General features: G+C 38.5%; 1 protein-coding gene across 2 annotated transcripts in view; it reads left to right on the top strand.

The window, feature by feature from the left end:
• CRADD (CASP2 and RIPK1 domain containing adaptor with death domain) overlaps positions 1 to 20,746 on the top strand; it is an 82,553-nt gene that overhangs the window by 19,211 nt on the left and 42,596 nt on the right. The gene's annotated exons all lie outside the window — the stretch shown is intronic.

The following is a 20,746-nucleotide window of genomic DNA, read 5'->3' on the forward strand; positions in this document are numbered from 1 at the left end:
CACATTTTGAACTTGCCGGCTAGGGTCAGTGTTTTCAGTAGGCACATCGTTGCCTTGCCATTGAGCTGTAGAGGTACAGAGGCTTTGAAGGTTTTGTTCTGTGGGATTAATGATATTATTAGTAGTCATCCTTTTCCTGTAATTGACTTGTAGATGCTCAGAAGGCTTCCTTACCGGTAAAGTCTTAGCAATAAAAGGAAAGGTGCCTGCGGTTTTGTTCTGCATTTGAATATTAGCCACTGGGATGAGAGACGTTGAAAGGACAGCTATGCTGGGTCAGGCCTGAGGTCTATCATGTTATATACCCACCCCCCTGAGTCACAGGAACTCATCATTAACTGTTCCCAGGTTCTGTCAAGCAGGACTCCCACAGTGCCATGAGGAGGAAGCTTGACTAGGGGAATCCCAATAGAGTAGGACCCATTACTACTTCCCTCTCGCTATCCTGTCTCCAGGCCAAGAGGTGCCAGGTGGCATCTGTTGGCTCCTTACATGAGTCTAGGAAGTGATGTCAGTGATGCCTTGTTTGGGGCTCTTCTCCAGCCCCCCTTTTGAAATTTTTGAATTCTTTGGCGCTCAAGCCTCTTCTATTTATTGTAATTCTCCTGGTCTCCTGGTTCTCTGTAATGTTGCTGATACCTGTGCCACCTGGGGAAAACCAGTCAGAACAGTGGGCAGGAGCAGATGCCTAGGAAAGGAGAAGTTGAGAGTGAGCATTTCATCCCAGGGTTTTCAGTGACTGCCTTTTCAGGCAGAGTTTTTAATCTGCAGTTTGATCTTTTAATTTGGCTGGGGACTAGTTAGTCAAAATTACATCGTTTAACATCCCATGCAAAGTGATCATACAACAACACATATCTGAAGAAATGGCGTATATTGTGCCTGGAACTGAAATGAATTACTTCAGATGTAGAGGCAGAATGCAGTCACTCAAAACAAAGTATGATTTAGGATCAAGATAGGCAGATTTGGAAAACAAGCTATTAGATAATCTTGCCTTACCATTCCAGGTTTATAAGTAAATATTGGCATGTGCACATAAAGGTGATTGGTGCTTTAGGAATGCCAAAGAGAGTGTAGTTATTTGACAGAACTACTACCAGTTCTACACTTGATTTTTGCCTAAATATCATGGGAAGGTGGTGAGAGCTGTTCTGAGCTTTCAGAGAATCACCATTCTTTGGTACATTGAATTCAAAATGTACATAGATGCGTAATTAGTTTATTTCCTATGGGAAACATATGCATTAGGTAGTTGAAAATAGGTTGTTGTAGAGAACTGATACTTCTAGCAGGCCGTGATTCTCCTACCTTGTGATGATCCCATACTGAGCAGTTAATCTTTGACATTGAAAGAAAAAAGCTGAATCTGTTGCTCTTCTTGATGCTTTCTCATGGGGAAAGCTGCATGATTGGATTATATTTAGTACAGAAGCGAGCTAAATTGCTCATCTTTAGAATTTAAATAATTTACTCTTTTCCCTCCTTACAAGTTGAATGTTAAGCTCTAGGCAGCAGCCAGTTTAGCAGTCTACTCAGAAAAGCTTTTTGCACTTTGGAGAAACAGTACTTTGCAGCTGGAGCTTTGTCCTGGTACAGAAAGTCTGTGTTACATTTATGCTATAGAACACACTAGTATCTGAGAACTTAATTTTGGGTTAGTTTTCTACATGACTACATCTAGAGCAAAAGATGAAATTTACGTTTTATGTTTCACTTTCTGTGTAGCCTACAGCTGTTGTGTAGCATTTCCATCAATCCACAAAGCCTAGTAATTGGCCTAGTTTCATTATGAAATCTTGAAATGGAACTTTAAAAGCTGATGCTTGTTTGGAGATTAAGCTAGTTATAACTTTTTGGTATAAATTGAAGATGCAAGTTTTGATTTGTTTTCATTTTGATCTGAACACAAATCAACTCTTTTAATATCATGAAAGGAAAAGATATTCTTGATATATGCAGTCCAGTCTGTATTTTGTTTTCTCATGATATTTCTTATTAGTTCTTGTTTTCTGTTGAACCATGAGAAAGATGTCCATGAGCTACAGGTGGAAGATGCTTTTTATCACAGATTTCTCTGTAAACCAGCAAACTTTTAGGAACTAGGCAAGGCTGTCTTTTTGTAGCTCTCTTGCCCTTTCCAAGGTATGTTTTCGTAACTGTGATTGAACAATTGAGTTGTGATCCGTAAAGAAAAAGATATAGTAGGATTTTCAAACACTGACATGAAAACCATTCAATTTTCTAATAAATGATTAAAATAACTATAAAAAACTTCATTATGTACACTATGAAATAGAAGTTGCTGCATCACCTGCTGACTTTTATCATGTATGTCCCAGCCTGAAGGCACTAGATTTCAGGCCTGCTCTGTGACCTGCCATAAAAGATTTGCAGGGAAAATTTGAACTTCAGACTGAGTTAGTATGGTGTTACACCTGAGGGGAGAAACCTCATATTCATGCCAGGCACTGGAACTTGCAAGAGAGCTCCTGTTAGCAGCAACAGAACTCCCAGGCTTCTGAAAGGCTCACAGCATATTTTTGCTATTGAAAAGTGTCTAAATAAAAAAAATCCATGAAAGCCTTGATCTTGCATAAGCATTTTACTCTTAGGTCCTGAAGCTTTTATGGTAGTCCAAGCTTAAAACTGGTAAAAGAAGATACAGCTCACCTGTTTAGTACCGGAAACCCAGTTGCATTACGTTTCAGAGGAAGTGCTTTCCAAAGATGTGAGCTTTTCTTACAAGGCATCTCCCACTGCTTGGGGTGGGGAGGTGTTAATACCAGCAGTGAAGCTCTAAGTACCAGGTGTTCATAACCTACCATGGTAAAGATGTTTAACTACATCACAGTTTTTCCATGATCCCTATTCAGCAGATTGTGATCAGCAAATATATTACATTTAGAAAAGAAGAAATTAGTCTAAAGCATACGTAGTCATTCAGCTGAGCTCGTGGTTTCAGTAGCTGCGCAAACCTCAGCTTTCCTGCACTTGACCTATTTTGATTTGACTGCCTCATACTATGCTCATCCTAATTCTTTTGTCTGGCCCTGCTCCCCTGGAACTGAGATAAGGCTTGCTGCTGGTAGTCTGGTGTGTTAGTTGTCATGTTCTGCCTTGACTTGATTATTTTTAAAAATGGTAGCACATAACTTTTCAGGAACAGTTCTCTTTTAAAGGATTCCATTTGCATCATTGTTGCTTTACAGTATTTTTTTTTCCAGAATTTCTGATTTGACTGATCTATTGCACTCGAACTTCCCAAACTATTCTATAATTTACTCCAAGTGAATTTTAATCTTTGTCCAGGACTTGCTGAGTACCCATACAAAATGTGTTTGGAAAAAGAATTTCCCCTTTCAACTCAATAGCAAAGATGATATAAAAAAATTAATGTAGTTGTCTGTTGCATTTCCATGGGTAGTTGAGATGTGCCATCTTATTATTTTTATTCTGAAAAAATTTTACTGAAGAAAATGGGGTTTAGATTGTTGTTTACGTGACAGTTGTGCCTGGAGAAGAATTTAAATGGTGGACTCCGGTCTTCATCTGGACCATGACTAAACTTTGTCTGGATGCCAAACCAAGATCCTAGAAATCTGATGTCTCCTGTGGCCCTGTACAAGATCAGACGTTTCCCTTATCTGGTCTCTCAGGGAGTAACTGGAGCATGCCACCTGCATGGAAAAGTGGATAATGCTTGGCTTTTATTTCTAAGCCTTGAGGGTTAACATCTTCAAGTCTTCTCTCTGCCTTCATCATGAAAATTGGTTTTTTTTTTCTCTCTCATGAAAACTAAGAACAGCAGATTTGGCAACATGACGCTGGGTGCTGGGCATTTAGACAAAACAGCAAATAGTGTCACACACATGGAAAAAGGGCTGGCAGTGCTGGAGTGAAAACAAAGCTAAGAGTACATGTGCATGTCACGGTCCAGAGACCTGCCCGTTAGTTCCCCACTGCTGACTGCAGTGTCATTCTCAGATCGCCTTTTCAATTCATGTCTTATGTGATCTGTAGATCTCAGTTTATTTGTGGCAGTGAGCAGCATTTTTAAAGAACACTTTCAGCTCTCATGCATTCATAATTCTTGGTTACTCACCCAGGCTTAACTGTTCCTTTTTACTGCCTGTCTTGTCAGTCACAAGCCATTTCTTAACCTGCTGTTGTCAAGTTGCCTCTAAATCCTGGCGTGGTCTGTTGTATGTTTTCTTTTGATTTTTTGGCCTGGTGCAGTTACCCAAATACCACGCTTTTTAGGTTTCCAGAGATTGCTTGAGTCTTAGTTTGAGGGTAGTGAGCTCCCTTTCCCCATCCCTTTAGGACTGCTGTATTTACTTCCTATCGTTACAGTCACTGCGAATAGTCTCTTAAAAGCCTTCCTCCTTGAGCATTGATAAGCAACTCTAAGAGTCTTTTGCTTATGTTTGCAGTAGGTGGCTTCCTCAAACCCCTCCCCTATGTACCACACACCCAGATAATACTGAGCTGCTTCAAGTCACTTGGCAATGTGACTCACAATGACAGAGGAGACTAATGCACAGAATTGTTTTTGATACTTTAGTCTGGTGATCCACAAATAATTTTATCCATAATAATCTGCACTGATGTTAGCATTCTGGTACCTCCAGTTCCAAAACCAGGTAGATCCCATGGCACATGCAGTTGTTCCTACATAAGACTGTCAGAACTGTCATGGTGGGTAATGGTGTGTTCTGATAGGGCCAGTTAGTCCCTTATTTTCCTTTGCCTTAGGGCTTTTCAAGAAGCATAAAAGAAGCCCCATTTGTTGGATTAGGAATAAAACTTCTCCTGTGAAAAGTTTCTTCCCTACCTTCTTACAGTTACTGGTTGAGTTTAATTTATGGAGCATGACAAAGCTTATACTGTTACTAAAACAAGTGGAAAAAAAAGGAAAAAAAAAAGAAAAAATTTCCTCTGTGTGTTGGTGCCCTCTTGGTTTCAGTTTGATTTTGTGTCAGTGCAGAACAGTCTAGCAGAGCGTTAACTGGGCAGAAGGTTGTTTCCTTTAATCTTTTACATTTGCTGCCTTTTCAGTTCCCCTGTATATTCTCTTTTTAATGGATTTTAAAGATCATTCTAAGCAGCATGCCAGGTCTTTGAAACAATTCTCCTGGCCAATTTTATCAATCTCTCCCATATATTTCTAACCTATATTTACTGTCAAACTTGTAGGTCAGTTTTTCTGTATTTTGCTGATTTATGATGCAGGCACGTATCTGAGCCTTGCTGTCTCTGCTTGTTCTGATTGTCATGTTGAATACTATACAGCCCATTTTTAGTTCTAAACCTACTGAATTAGCATGCAGAGCTGTGCTTTTTCTCAGTGGATGTGTGTATATGTTTACTGTAAGCAATGTGTTTATTAATGTTGGCCACAGCCGGTTGAAATCTCACTTTTTTCCTTGAACTGCTATGCTTGATAATGCTCAGACCTCTTAAAATTTCTCACTTTTCTTTGAGGCTTTCAGCAGTCACATTTCAGGTAGATGCTCTGACTGAGCCCCAGTACATGTTGTTCAGCTGCTGTTGGTTTTATCAAAAAAATTCCTGTGCTGAAATAATTTTGCCTTTACCCCAAACTGTTAATTTTGCCTGTGTCCTTGTTTGTGTGTTGAGACCTACTGAGTTGTACCTGAAACAAGAAAGCAGAATGATTTGGGAATTTTAATCCCAGTTCTACCACTGATTTAATGTACGGCCTTTGGGCAGTCTATTGGTCTGCTTCTCTTACGTGTAGTGGAGGCAGTGATACTCATTTATGTATTTCTTGGAGCTACTCAGCTGTGGTATGAATACACAGGGTGGATGGGCCCACCAGACCTGCAGTAACTAGCTGTGTTGGGTATCATGGAGGACTTCTTAATTACTTGCTGCATATATTTTTATTGCCCCCTCCCCCAGGTCAGACAGATTTGAAGTTTATAGCTCTGAGAAGCTAGAGTCCTTTGTTCATACTATAAGGCCTTTTTTCTTTTTATTTTCTTTTTTTTCAATGTGAGGGTGTCTGATCTATTAAAAGATGCAGCCAGCTGGAGTATGCATGTTTGAAGGCTGCACACAGCAGAAGGTTCCAAGAGGGGGCCAGATGCACAAGCTTGTTTTCAGAGCAAGCAAGAATGAGGCAACTGTACAATAAAAGATGTCTAATGTAGTTAACATACAAGTACCGTACACAAAATGAATAGTCTGCTCTCTTCCTCCATCATGCTAGAGTACGTGATGGTGTTTCAAACCTCATCTGTTCTTTACCTTGTAGTACATTCAGTGCCTTGACAGGTGACAGGTTTGATGACGTCTGCTTTTCTCAGATTAAAAAAAAATCTGCCTGGCTCCCCTTTCATTTGGGGCCTGCAAAGGGTTAAGAATTGCTGTATGTAGACATATACCCTGTTATATTGATATTATGTACATTGTAATAGAAAACAGAACTATCCAGGTCAAATATCAATAACGTTCTATAAGCCTTTCTAGGAAAATATAATTAAAACCATACAAAGCTGTTTCCCATAGCTGAGTTTGCTGCGTCTGATCGACTTCAGTCCCACAACTACAGTGTGACATTATTATTGACTTTGAGTTTTGCCTATTTCCAAATGAAAGAAAACATGAAATCAGGTGGTGGTATTTATTTTACTAGAAATCCTGCCCTCCTTTTCTCTCTCTAAAGCAAGTTTCGTCCTGCATTGTTTGAATAATAAAATGGTGGTTAGTGTAAATTGTCATAGTCCCACTGAATGCAGCTAAACCAGTGAACCTATCCCAAGTTCTACAATTAAGCTAGATCCTAATTTGCACCCCAAGGCCACCAATTCCAGCTCTACCTTTGGTTTCATTATCAAGCTACTTTGTTTCATATTAAATACCATGAGAAGGATTTATTTTAAGTTCACTAAATTGTTTAAATATTTCATACAGACAGAATGAGTTTGTTTTTCTACTTCTGTCCCTCCTCAAAGCAAATATTTTGTCACATCCCTGCATTTAATTCATCAAAATAACTCTTCCAAGCATATTATTTTTATGATAAATATAATTTGTATGTTCAGTAAGTTCTTACAACCTATTTGCTAGTATAGCCTCTTGAAAAAAAAAGAGAGAAAGCATGCCATAGTCTCAAAAATGGAATATTTATATGAAAAATCTGATATTATATCATATTCATTAATTAGATTTATTCTGCAGATTTGTATGAAGTATTAAGTACATCTGTATTTTCACACAAATCTGCTAGTGGATTAGTTTTTAGTTATTAATAATATGGAATTGTTTCTGCAAATATTATAAAAGCTTAGCAAGAATCTTTTGTGAGAATAGATTTGTTATTGCTGTTGACTGTGGATATCTTAGCAATTAATGGTTATCTCACAACATTCAATCAATATTTAAGATTTTTGAAGAAGTCAGATGTTTGCATATGTCTAAAATAGATGTGTATATGTATTTCTTTATATGGAAGATAAGAAATGGAAATATAACCTTACAGGGAATTTAAATGCACGGCTCCATAAAATTAAATGTACTTATTTAACATTGGCATGATTTTACTGAAATGAGAAATTTCCCCACAGCAGGTAAGGATTGTATTGTAGAAGAGGGAGAAGAATTTGGGTTGTTTTCTTTAGAACTCTACTTCAATAGTAGTATATCAGATCTGCTTGTGGGTCCAAAAGAGTACCTTGATTTAACATAACTTGTTTTAAAGACATTTAGACATGGAAATTACAGCCTGAAATATTTTTTAGTCCACTGATGTGCATTTTTAGGTAGTTGAAGCTTAATTACTAGAGTAAGGAGCAGCCCTCATGCCTGGAGACAGACAGTGGTAGCTCTCAGAAAAATCTGATGGTCAGTGGTAAATGTACTCAGAAAGGATATGAGGTGAAAGAAAATCATAATGAAAGCTAAACAGCTGAGACCTGAACAGGAATATTGTATAAAGAACAACAACAAAAAAAATAATTCTTCCTTCAGCAATTTTTTTTACCTTATTATAACTTAATACGTACATGTGAAGTTGGTAGGCAAAAAAAAGGCTTCTCTGTGAACCATAATTTTATTCTTTGTGCTGTCAAAATTGCTATAATTCTGTGACAGAGTTTTTAAAATTTCATTCTAAAGATCATATGAGCTATTTTCTCTATTGCTATTTGATCTGAATGTTCATCTACAAATTCATCTGGATGAATAGTACATTAATTTATTTTCTTTTTCAAGTCATTTAACCTACCTGTAAATTGTAGGCAGATCTGAGCCATAATTTCTGTATTTAACTTTCTGAAAAAAAATGAATATGTCAGTTTGAAATGCAGATTATTTTATACCCTAGCTATTTGTGTAATATTGTAATAACTATGTGTTTTGATGTTAATATTTTCTGCTAGGGGTATTAGAAACTACATTAGTATGTGAAAGAGAACAAGAATTAATAATTTAAGAATCCTTAGAGCCCTTGTGTCATTTTCATAAGTTAATTCATGTCATTTCTATTTTTCTTCATGTCAAGCCTAAAAATGGTTCCACAGTCTGGTTTTGTGTTGATGTATGTCCTCACTAAATATAAAGGTTGTGCTGTTAAAATATTTGCCAAAAGTAATCTGTAGGGGACCAAGTAGTACTGTACTGTTGTTCCCATACCTTTAAGCAAAAATGGTGATAAACACTGGTTATAGGTTTTCACTCAGAGAGTTGCATCTTTTTGAAAATTGATAGTGCTGTGCTATGTCATGTCAAGAGATAATACTCATTATGAGTGTTATGGCTCCACAAAATATTCTCCATTCAAACTTCAGTGTTTTAGCTTACAGGTGGCAGTAGGAAGGTTAAACAAAGCTGATGAATATTATCAAAAGACAACAGGAAAAGCAATCTGCTTCTGACCTTCATCCCTTGTTTTCACTGTAACACCAACCCCTGCCCCCCCCGCCATTTTTCACAGAAATCATGAATACCTGGAAAAAACATTGTTAAATCAAGTTCTCACATGCATCCATAGATTTGGCAAAGTCAGCTATTTGTCTGGGCCTGCTACTTTTTATTTTTAACTCTGCCCTTATTTGCTGTGTGAGAAGCATCACTGCAGTATGTAGAAAAACTATAATTGCAGTAACATGTGCTGTAGAATATTTTTCCACATACAAATTAATTATGTTCTTTATCTTTAGGATTATTGTAGAGCCCTATGATTTTATGATTATTATCAGGCCTTGTAAGGTAGTTAGAATATTGTATAATAGTTTTATGAGTTCAGAGATGGGACCTTACTGTACAAGCATGGTTAGTGCATATGGATACACCCCCAAAGTTTCCAGTAACAATTACATTCCAAGAAAGGTGCTAAATATATTGCTACTAAGAATCTTCTCTTTTTTTCCCTCCCTCAATCTTTGATGTCGTTTGGGAGTGCCAAGAAGTTTCACTTCACCTACTGAAAACATTTAAATATGAATATAAAAATTGTTTTAGATTTTATTCTATCCAGGAAGTTTGATTTTGTGGCTATCACCTAGAAAAAAATCCCACTGTATTAAAAGTGAGTTTTGCTTCTGTCAGGACAACAGGACTAGGTCCAGAGCTGCAATCAATCCTTCGTGGCAAAATTATTCTGAGACCATACTAGGTTGTTGGTGTTGTTACTCTAAATGAAAACTTAACTATAGAGGCACAAACTCCTGAAAGTAAAGTTTGTAAGATTAATTGTGATCTCTTTTTTACATTTTGTAATGCAGAGATATAAACTGGTTGATAGTGTTATGCTCAGTGTCTTAATTTAGATATATGTTACCCTTATAAATTTCGAGGGGAAACAAGTTCTTAATGTAATTTTTGTATGCTCGAAGCAAAAGCTCCAAATGAATTTAAAAATACGACATATTTCTTTATGTCAGCATTGTACGTACTACACAGTTTTTACCCAAGATTGCTTTGCCTAGTGGGAGCAGATGAGGACTGGGGTAGTTTGCAGGCAATAATAACCGGCATTTTCTCACAGGAGCCTTAGTAACAGAGTGACATAACGAAGGTAAAAGCAAATTGAATTAGAAAAACAGCAAACATTGTATTTTATAACCCAAAATAAAATTCTTCAGCAGCAAGTAGTCCTGTAATGTAATCCAATCTGTTTTAATACTGAGATTTTTCCAAGAAAGCAGGAAACAGTAAAGGGTAAGGCTTTCAAACCTCTGCTGTTTCGTTTACAGATCCCTTGTGTTAATTTAATGTTTCTAGGGAACTGGGGCTCTTTCTTTTTTCTCAGAATCCCTCCTCTAGGAAATACTGAGTGGTGTGGTGCTGAGAAGCCGTCATGGTTTACAACAGATAAGCCAAAGGACCTGGCTTCAAATTCCACACTTCTTTGAGAAAACAAAACACGCCAATGTGTGTTCTCGCTGAAACTCTCTCGCAGGCTGGTGATTTCTTGTGAACATACGACAGAAAACTTACCTCAGAGGGAACTGAGCAGGCAACCGCCAGGGCCTTCACTCTCCTCCCCTCCTCCTGCCTCTCCAGCGTGTGCATTTATCTCTAACAGTTTTGTAACAATACAATTGTTAAGCTTAAAAGGTAAAATATTTACAGCTATTACTTTTGAAGCGTTACCTTAAAAGTTTTACTGGCACAAAATTCACACTCCTGCTGATGTGGCCATGACAGTTAAAACCCCTGCAGATGCAGTTACTGCCCCTTCCCAAGCCTTATCAGTATTTCTTAACTCCCTCCTTCCCCTCCCCCCCAAAAAAAAAGTGAACAACAGACCCACCTGGCAAACTCTATTTTGTAGATAAAACTGATTTTGTTTGAAAAAATAGAGTGAGTTGCTAGCAAAGCAGTCTGGCTGTGTAAGCTGCATGCTTATGAGGAGTCTTGCTGCTGTAGCTTGAGGAAGTGTCCACATAGCGAACGTTTTGACTTCTCAGTGCTTCCCCCCCCATTCTGCTAGTTGAAGAAAAAGGGTTCACAGTATGAATTGTGAAATTATAACAACTATAGCTGTTTGATTAATAGTGAGTTATGCGCATAAACAGCAGGGTTGCAGTAGCAGGGGCTGCAGGGGCCTCCTGTTCGGGAGGAGGCCACCAACTGCCCTGTGCGGTGTCCAGCTGGCTCTGACAGCAGTTTGAGTGAGCCACCCTGGCCGAAACGTCAGATGAACGGGGCAGCCTGTGGTGCCCGCTCACGTACCTTCAGGAGGAGCAGCACCACGAGCAGGAGGAGACACGTGGAAGGAGATGTTGTGGCAGACACAGCTGGAGGTGCCCTGCATCAGAGGAGGAAAGCCTCTGAGGGACCACAGCTGTGGGGCCATGCGAGGGCAGGAACACCCCTGAGGGCCTGCGGCCGCAGGCAACCCATGCCAGGGTTGGGAAATCCCCGAGGGACTGCAGCCTATGGGGGAATCACGTTGGAGCTGGGATACCTCAAGGGTCTGTGGCCCTGGGAGACCCATGCTGGTGCACGGGAAAAGGAGAATCAAGGAGTAGTGGAGGAGAAGAAGGAAGAAGAAGGGAGCTTCTTTCAGAAAGAAACCATCATGCACATGACCCCAACCTCGTGTGCTGCCTGTTGCCTTGCTGAAGGAAGAGGGACAAATTGAGTGTAGTGCATGGCAAAAGCAGGAGAAACTGAGTGGGAGCAGGGCAGAAAAGGTATTTGAATGAAGTTGAGCTTAGGGAAGGTGTTCTTCCCTGTTTATGTCTTTTTTCCTCAATACTTGAATCAGCAATTAAGTTTGTGTTAGTTGGCAGCAGATTAAATTAAATAAGATTCCTCAAGTTGAGACACTTTTGCACATAGTGCTGAAGAAGGGCAAAGCAAAAATTAAACAGCATCCTTTATAACCAGCAGCCTCTCCTTTCTTCAGGTGTTGTTTGGCTGGCTTGGGAGGAGATTTTCAGGATTTTCGTTCTTGTGGTACAGAACATCCCAATAGACTGATTTTTTTTTCATTACTAAATAAAGATACAGCCATGCCTTTTGTACTATCTCTGTCCTCTCCCAGTCCCTGGGCAGGCCTTTAACTGCATCTGGGGTTCATGCAAAGGGAGCAGAGACCGGCAGTAGGGGAAAGCTTTGTGCCGAATGGTATGTTCTTAGCTGCAGGCCCTGCTCCTGTGCCATAAGGCTTAGGCAAGATAACTTAGCAAATAGCTGTGTGTGTAATGTTGCAAACGCTGCTGCCAGGCTGCTGTAGAGTCCCGGCATTGTCCCGGATTATGGTTGTGAAATTGGCAGTTCCTGGAATCAACACCAGAGTGGGGTGTCGTGGTATTCTAGAGATTTCCCAAGATTTAAGGAAATATCTTGGGAATCTTCTTCTTCAGGAACAGATGTTAGTCGCACAAAAATAGAGCGAGACAGATCTTGTGCTCTGGTAGATAAAATGTTGCACTGACTTTCTTCTCTTCCAGACTTTTCTGGGTTTTGTTACAGTAGGAAGAGCTCTGCATTTGTTTCATCAGTAGGCTCGGTTTACACTTCGGATATGTCTTAGATGAACTGATGTTGAGGACTACCAGGAGAGCAAAAAGAACAATTGAAGTGTTTCCTTTTGTTGGCTATCTTCCCCATATAGAATAATCCATGGTAGTGTTACTAGGAGTGACTGCATTCTGGCTGGCGCAACCTTTGGCATTGATTTTTTTTCTATTCTGCGTAGGATTAATCTGCACTTTTTGCACAGTCATTCAGCAATAATGTGAAATAATACGTGCTGGAAGTTGCTTACACTGGTGATCTTGTACATCCACTGAAAGAGCCACTCTGCTCTGCAGCTTTATCTGGTAGCTGATTTTCTTGGAAGTCAGAAGGAAGATAATAAAACTGTGCTGTCCAACTGTGTTCTGCTGAACTGTACTTATTAATTCATAGCTGCTTTCTTTTTTTCTTTTTAATTAAGATGACGGTTTATGGATGTTTAATTTAGAGGAGTTAGAATAGGTTTCCATGTCACAGCACAGGTTTTAGGAGTGGTAATCACCAGGAAGAAAATCATAAATGGACTCTCATTACAAAATAGAGATTAAACCTACTGACCTTTTAGGCAAATATGGTAATACTTGTTTTCACAGAAATTGCTTAAGACCTGCAGGAGTGTTTTCTGCTCACATTAATATAACTCTTTTCCATCGCATTCCCTTCTGTGCTATGTTGTGGGGTAGTACCAAACTTGAATAAAACTGGCTTTTTAGGTGAGAGGTTCTTAAATTTAGAGTATATTCTGTAAAGATAAAACATGTTAAAAAATAGGGAGAAGCCGTACTCGCATTTTTTTCTTAAATGAGTAGCAGTATGACTGAGTTTTGACCTTTGAGCGGGAGGACTAGGCATTATTAATGTAAGGGTTTGTGATTGCAATTTGAAACCATTTGAAGTGTAGTTATAATTGCATTGTGTTTCATTTACATATAACTCATTTACAAGCCAGGGCTTTGATCATTCGGGTTGATCTAGACTAACACAGATCAACCTATGGAGTGAAGTCTGTGACGCTGTTAAACAATACTGAAAGTCCTGGTGTGGAATAGCAGTGACTGGTTTGTACCCAAACTGCCACAAGCTTTTGCTTAAATGTAAAATTGCCTTTGCTGCTGTCATGATTTCCTGCATTTCTGAGTTTACCTTGTCTTTTATTCTCATAGTATCATTTCATGCTTACAGGACATTGTGGATAGAAAGTAATACATTCATTAGTTGAGTGCTGGTGCAGAAAACAGCATGCTTCCTAAGGAGGATGTTGCCGTGTAACTCAGATTTCTAAACTAGTCAGCACTCACTAAACTAAGGATTTCTAAACTTGTCAGCAGAGGCTGAGCACAGGAGGTTAGGAGAGCAAGAGATTAGGATCCAGGCACTCACTGCAAGTTGGTCTTCATATAAAACATGTGCATGAGCTGTTATCTGATTCAAGTTCACTTTTATCTGTGCCTAGTCAACAGATCTCATACCAGCCTCTTTTTTTGGAAAGATGCCTTAGGTGAGGCCTGCCTGGCCCCAGTGGCCTCTCTGGACAATGTGTGGATACTTGCAGAGCTGGAAATGTTCTCATTTTGAGCTAACTAGGCTGATGAGCAGAAGGCTGTAAAAGACTTGTTTCTCAAGTGAACTGGGCACAGAAAGGAATAAAGTGCTTTGACCAGGAGGTTACATATGCCTGTTTGTTTCCTCCTTTAGAGACGGTTCAGCCTCTTTGTGTTCTCTTCCTCAGCTATAACATAGCTGGTGATTACTGTGACAAGTTGCAATTAAATAGCTGCGACATGAGAAGAGTAATTCTTTTACAACCCTTCCAAGTGAAGCAAAAGCGAGATTGGCACAAAAAAAGTAAGATAGCCATCTGAAGGGAACTGCTTTGGTGTCTGCTCGCAGAGGTTCTGCGAACGAGAGGGAGGGCAGCTCTGCTGACCAGTACAGTTGCTCACTTCCAGGTTCCTGCCTGATTTGTTTAACAGCGAAGCCCCATTCAGTCGCTAGAAGCTGATACACCAGTAATAAACCAGTGGAGTCAAAGTCATCCGGTGTTATTTATTAATTGGTCACAGTAGTGTGAGAAACTTAAAATGAGACCAGGCCCTGTTTTTCTAGTCAGTCACTGTCTCCAAGTGTGGAGGCCTCATTATGTAGAGCAAGGGGGAAAAAAATGATTATTTTAGTTTTCCAGCTAACAAATTAAGCCACAGAATGAATAAATTGTTTCCCCAAAGTCTACGGCAGATTCAGGAACTGAACTATTAAGTCCCAGGCCACTGTCCTAACCACAGACCATTTTTCCTATCGTCAATTAAGTAAAATAATTTTAAACCTTTCGAGGCTGTTTTTCTGGGATACCTCAGAGCTGACTGCGCTGGTCCACCTTAACCTGTAAGTATTTTAATGACTAGTATTTATTTTACTTAAAGAATTTGCGGTAATTTGACTTCTGAGATTAAATTCTGCTCCTGTCTCACCTTCGAATCTTTTAGTAGTCTTAAAAGATGAGAGAAACTGCTGTTTCCCCTGTAGAGAGTTACTTGAGGTAGTATTTCAAAATCATCAGTGTCTATCTTTTCTTCAAATACTTGGTAATTTTTTCAATTCCTGACATATTGCAACCCCATATTAAGTGTAAATATTTTTTCGTATCATTCTTGTGCCCTTCCTTATAAATTCAGGCACTCACTTCTGCAGGGATTTGGAGGAACAGAGATGAATGTGTTTAAAAAAAATATTTTTTTTTCCTTTACAGTTTTGTGTGTCTGAACACTAGATTCCAGCGGGTATAAAGAATAGGTATCACCTTATTTGCATTGAATTTTCACTTGGAATCTGGAATTGGATTTGGGGAACTTTACCAAAATATGTAACTCTAGAATGCATGAATTTTAAGATATATTTCAATAATTCCTCATTTTTATACTCATGACTGTCAATAATAAATTTGCTGCAACTTATTTTAATGTCTTTCAATGTACTTGCTAGGATTCCAGGATGCTTATTGTTTGTACCTCATAAAAATACAATGCTGTCTTTCAACAAACAGATTTTCCTTTTAACAGTCCTTTTAAGTTCACTTTATGAAGTAACAAAGACATGGATTAAAAGACAGTATTGAATAACTACTGCCAAGTTTCAGTGAACAAATTTTTATTTAAATTGGGAATGGAAAAGATTTCCTGAACCTAGCATTCATTCTCTTACTGTTCCAGACAACCTCCTCATACTATTCCATTTGCAAAGTGATCAAAATCCTGTTTTTTTGTCTTCCCTCCTGTTATTAAAAATATGTTCCAAAACCTCAATGTGGTCAGGCTAGAAGCTTTCTTCCAACTAGGTTAAGTTTCATTATGGGCCATTTATATCCACTTGTTCCTGAGTTAATATTGTCATTTCACTTAAGTAGGTCTTCTGCCTGCTCTGTGTTGTGTTTGTAGGAGATCTTGTTCCCTCTCAGCTTACATCTTCTGAGGCTGACCAAGCCAAGCTCCTTGGGTCCTTTCTTGTCCAATAGGCTTTGCATTTTCTTGGAATAGAAAGTTCACATGGTCAGCTAAGTCTTCCTGTATATTATCTCCTCAGTCAAGTTGATTATTTAATGAGCTGGTTCCCTTAAGTTTATCAAACTTGCGTGTTTGAAGTCTCAAACTTTTATTACAGGCATTTTGCTTCCCTCTCTTGTTTAGTTTAAACAACATCAAATAATGGTTTCTCAACCTGTGATTATTTTCTTTGTGCAATTGTATTATAGATATCTTTGTTACTTCCAAAATGAAAAAAATCTGCAAGTTCTCTTGTTTTAAACAGTGGTTTGGTAAAGAAATGGATCTTGCATCTGGAAATTACTGGACCACTGCTTGTTACGAGATCAATTTACTCTGCTATTGGGATTTCATAATTTAAAATCTTACATTTTACTAGGAATTGTGTCCTTAGAATCTCTTTAGTAACATTACAGTTATTGATGCATCAATATTGGTCTAATTCAGGTAAAACATTTCACTGGGGAAGAATGGAAAAAAATCTACTGCAAATGAAGTAGCCCGCTGCAGACAGCACCCTTCCCCTAAACAGATTTCATATTATCAATATTATTCCTTGTTATCACATTGCCTTTGATATTATTCCTTTTCAGTTCACCATTTTCCTTCTCTTTTTTTCTTTGCTGAACATAGTCATGTTCTAGTCCTGACTGCAATGTTTTGTTTAGCATTTTGCACTACCAATTAAAATGCCTTTTTCCTTTTTTTTTGTCTGTGGCTTAAGTATTAGTACACAACTATTTGACTTTTTTCTCACTGACCACTTCCATTTTCCTCACTAGATTGGGCATAGTCCCGTGTTTCCTGCTCTCTACAGAGTTAAATTTGTTTTCTTGCTTACTTTTGACTGTCCTTTTACTCAATGACATTCCTTTGCCCATTGACGTATCTGTAATTCCAAAAATTTTTGTGATCATTTTTAGACCTAGCTCTCTGTCCTGTATCTGTTTGATAGACTGTATTTCTAGATCCAGTCAGATGACAGGTTTTTCAGTTCTTCTTCTTAAAATAGGCTGTCATGATATATATCTTCTTCCTATTTGCAGTGTTGATATGAATCTGATTCCACTCTCTTCCATTCCTTCTCTCGTCTGTGGATCATCCTGCATTCTGTTTTACTTGCAGTCCCCTGTATACTTTCCAGTTGTTCCTCAGTATTCTCTTCTTCAGTATTTCTGTTCTTTCCTCTTCTTGTACTGCTGTTTTTCTCTTGTTCAGTTTTTCTGCACTGCTGACAGGTTTCATTCTCGACTTATGTGGGTCATCCTCATCTAGGAGTTGCTTCCCAGACCTTCCCCCCCCCCTTTTTTTTCCCCTGCAAATCTGTCCCATGTCACAGTCACTATATTGAGCTCTACCAGTAGTTATCTTGCATAAAAAAAGTATCTGTCGAATACCCAGTCAAGGAAGGGGGCATTTCAGTTTCTATACCCCATCATCTTTTGGCGGTTTGTAATTATTTGGGTCTGCCCCACTGCTGCCATAGTCATGGACATTGTTTTCTCATCCTTGCTCTTAATTTGTAACAACAAAAACAATAAGAAAAGCCTTCCTCTTCCAAAATCCTGAACAGACTGCCCTCTTTGCTGCACTCCGTTGCTGGTTCCAAGGCTGCTGGATCTGTTCCACAGTTACTGGCTTCTTTCTCAAGAAAATACATACTGTAATCAGTTGTTGAATTGCTTAATAGAAAGGCTTGCATCGAGGAATTGCAAACGGTGCAGTAAAAGTTGATGAATTTAATATAGCTTTTTATTGTATTAAAGAAACATCTGACTACAGTGCATACCAAAAAAAAAGAACCCAGTGTCGCATCATCATAGAAAAACCTCTTAATATTTAACTGTACATATTTACAGAAATACATTAAAGTTGCAATTTCAAAGAATGTGTTCTTTTCCTAAAAAATGAAGATGCTTCTGTATTTTTTTTCCTGTTGAAGCTCTATGGTTAAAAAACTAAAGTGACAGGTTTTTGTATGTAGCTGATTCTAATAAAATAAATTCGTGTAGTACTTTTGAACCTGAAAAAAATACAGACAATAATCAGAATAATTTCCTAACATTCATGCGAATCATTTATACTAGTTGTTTAGGTAATTATTAAGTCATTATTTCAGTAAAACTTAGTGCTTTTGAAAAATTAGATCATCCTGTCTCTCCAGCAAACTCTATGTTAAAAATGTATTAAAGTATAGGATATTGATTATTTCAGTCTGACAGTTGAATAAGAGACCAGAATTTTTATTACAATTTCAGATGTTTCCTGTCATTAAGAATGAAATTAAGTAAATTTTAATTAAGTTGCTATTTGTGAGCTTTTGCTGTTCCTACTCTTTTTCTCAGTTACTCTTACTGTTTTCCAGGAATTCTGGAACTAAGAAATGTCCTACTTAGAATTTGAAAACATAAAGCCTTCAATTCAGTGAGTTTGTTTTTAAGTTTGGAAGAGCAGTAGAATAGAGGTTTCTAATTTGTTACGTTATGTGCTATCTTGTAAACATGTTTAATATAATTTAATTGCACATCATGGAGCAAAAAACACAAACAGTAATGCAGATACATTGTTGCTACATTAAACAAACAAACATTGCCATCCAAAAGAGAATGATTTTAATAACAAATTGAAAAAGGAAGGAAGGAAGGAAGGAATAAGTAAACGATAAAAATTGAATTTTTTGAAATACAGAAATTACATAATAACTTGTTGACATTCTCCTTGGAACCTGAATTAAATATATTGCTTTTTTTTTTTCTTACTGGATTCCGTGAAAGTCTAAAGTTACCCTTTTCCTATCGTTTTGCTATTAATTTGGTTTTCCCACTAAAAATGCCAAGCCTTGACCTTTCTCTCATTTTCTTCTTTTCCTTTTTCAGCTGTTTCCTCAGAAGTGTTCTATTTTTAGTCCTCTTCTGCCTTTTTCATCCTTCTTTCCTGAGGGCCCTCTGCTGCAGTGCTCAGTGCCCAGTGAAAGCCATCACATAACTGAAAGCCATAACTTTCCGTAAGCTAGCAGGCCTCATCATGCTCTTAGTGAGGAAAAGAGTAGAAGACGTCCTTTGTCCGTCACCAGCACCAGACGCTGAAAGCTCAGATTGATTATTAATGACTTGTATTTTTCTACTTGAAATGAGAAAAAATAGAGGACAGGGAAAGAAGCAGTAGGTTAGTAAAGCCAACAGAGGTAACACAGGTGACAGGTGAAACAGAGACAGGTATCACATCAGCAAAATTCAAGTTTTAGGAATGAGTAATTCACTTGCCCTATTAACTCAGAACATTTATCCCAGCTGTCAGATCTGTCTTGTTGTTTTCTAACATCCACTGTAGCTCACCTTCTTCTCAGGATAACAATAATCACTCCCGGAAAAAAAAATGAAATAAGGAGCCCATGAAGTTAAATACTATTTACATTAAATAGGGCAGTTCCCACATAATGTAAAATGATACTTCTCCCGTCCTGATTGGGTCTACAACAATTTCTGTCATCTGAGGACAAGGAGTAATGGTTTTGGCGAAAGACTATGTGCTTAGCTTAGTTGAGTTGTCAGCTGACAGTACAAGCACTCTCAGTAGTAAGGGGATAATGACACATACTCCTCACAGCCCAAATTTGTTTTGTTGGTAAGAATTAGCGAGGTGTGTAAAGAGCAGCTTTTCCTTCAAATAGTATTTAGGGAAAAGTAGTTCTGAAAGTGGTAGCGAAGTTGGTTGCTGCCACACAAAGGAGATACTAGTGTTTTTTTGGAAGTTTGGGTTTTTTGGAATTGAGTTACTACGTCTGACCTTGCCTCTGAAGGAATCTTGCTCATGTCAACCTTGCTTTCAGTTAGGTTGCCTTATGCTCAATGAAGCACTCACACCCATTGGTGCGAGCTTGTAGGCCTGGGCCCACTGTCTTATTCCCATGCTTATTGGCTGCAGTTTGTTTCTTTGCCAGTAGAGAACGGTGGTCTTCAGACATTTTCTCTCCTGTTTTCCCATACCTCGGTTTGAGAAGCACTGCAGCCGCTGTTCCCCTCGCACAGACAGTGCTGCTGCTGGGAGAAGAGGCAGGGAGAACCTGTAAGGTGAGCACCCTGGTGCCTGTTAGCCCTGGTCTTCCATGGCACCGCAAAGGGGTGATTGCTTTCCTTCCCAACAGACCTGGTCCTCAGCAACTTCTCTTCCAGCAGGCATGGGCTGCTCACCTCTGCGTCTCATCTCCCTAAAACCCCAGAAGCTAAGACTTACCACCTCCCAAAGCAGTGTGCTTTCCTGTTCCTTGTCCTGACATGTATCCCAGGATATGTTCCACACCTCTCCTATCTGAGAGCCACTGCTATAGCATATACTGGCTGCGTGTGTTTTATCTGACCGAGTTGTAAGCAAGAAGTACATAATATCTCCATTTTCTTTAGGTTCTACAGAATATATTTAGAACCATATATTAGAATATATATGATTGCCTATTTGAAGATTTAACGCTGCTCTTTTAGATTGATGGGCCAGATAATTGATCTTACTGCCTTCTCATGTTATGACTGTTGTCTCACATTTCTTGTCTTCACTTGTCTTTTCCTGGGTGTAATCTTTTCCTTCTCTCCAGCTGAGTTTCTTCAGTAGATCTGAATGATACAGTCTTTGATTCTTTCTCCTTTCCAGTAGCTGGTGTTTTTTATGTCCACCATAGTGAATTAAATTACAGTCTTTTCAGTGATGAGAAAACTACA

Source organism: Rhea pennata, chromosome 1, assembly GCF_028389875.1.
Source record: "Rhea pennata isolate bPtePen1 chromosome 1, bPtePen1.pri, whole genome shotgun sequence".
NCBI lineage: Eukaryota > Metazoa > Chordata > Aves > Rheiformes > Rheidae > Rhea > Rhea pennata.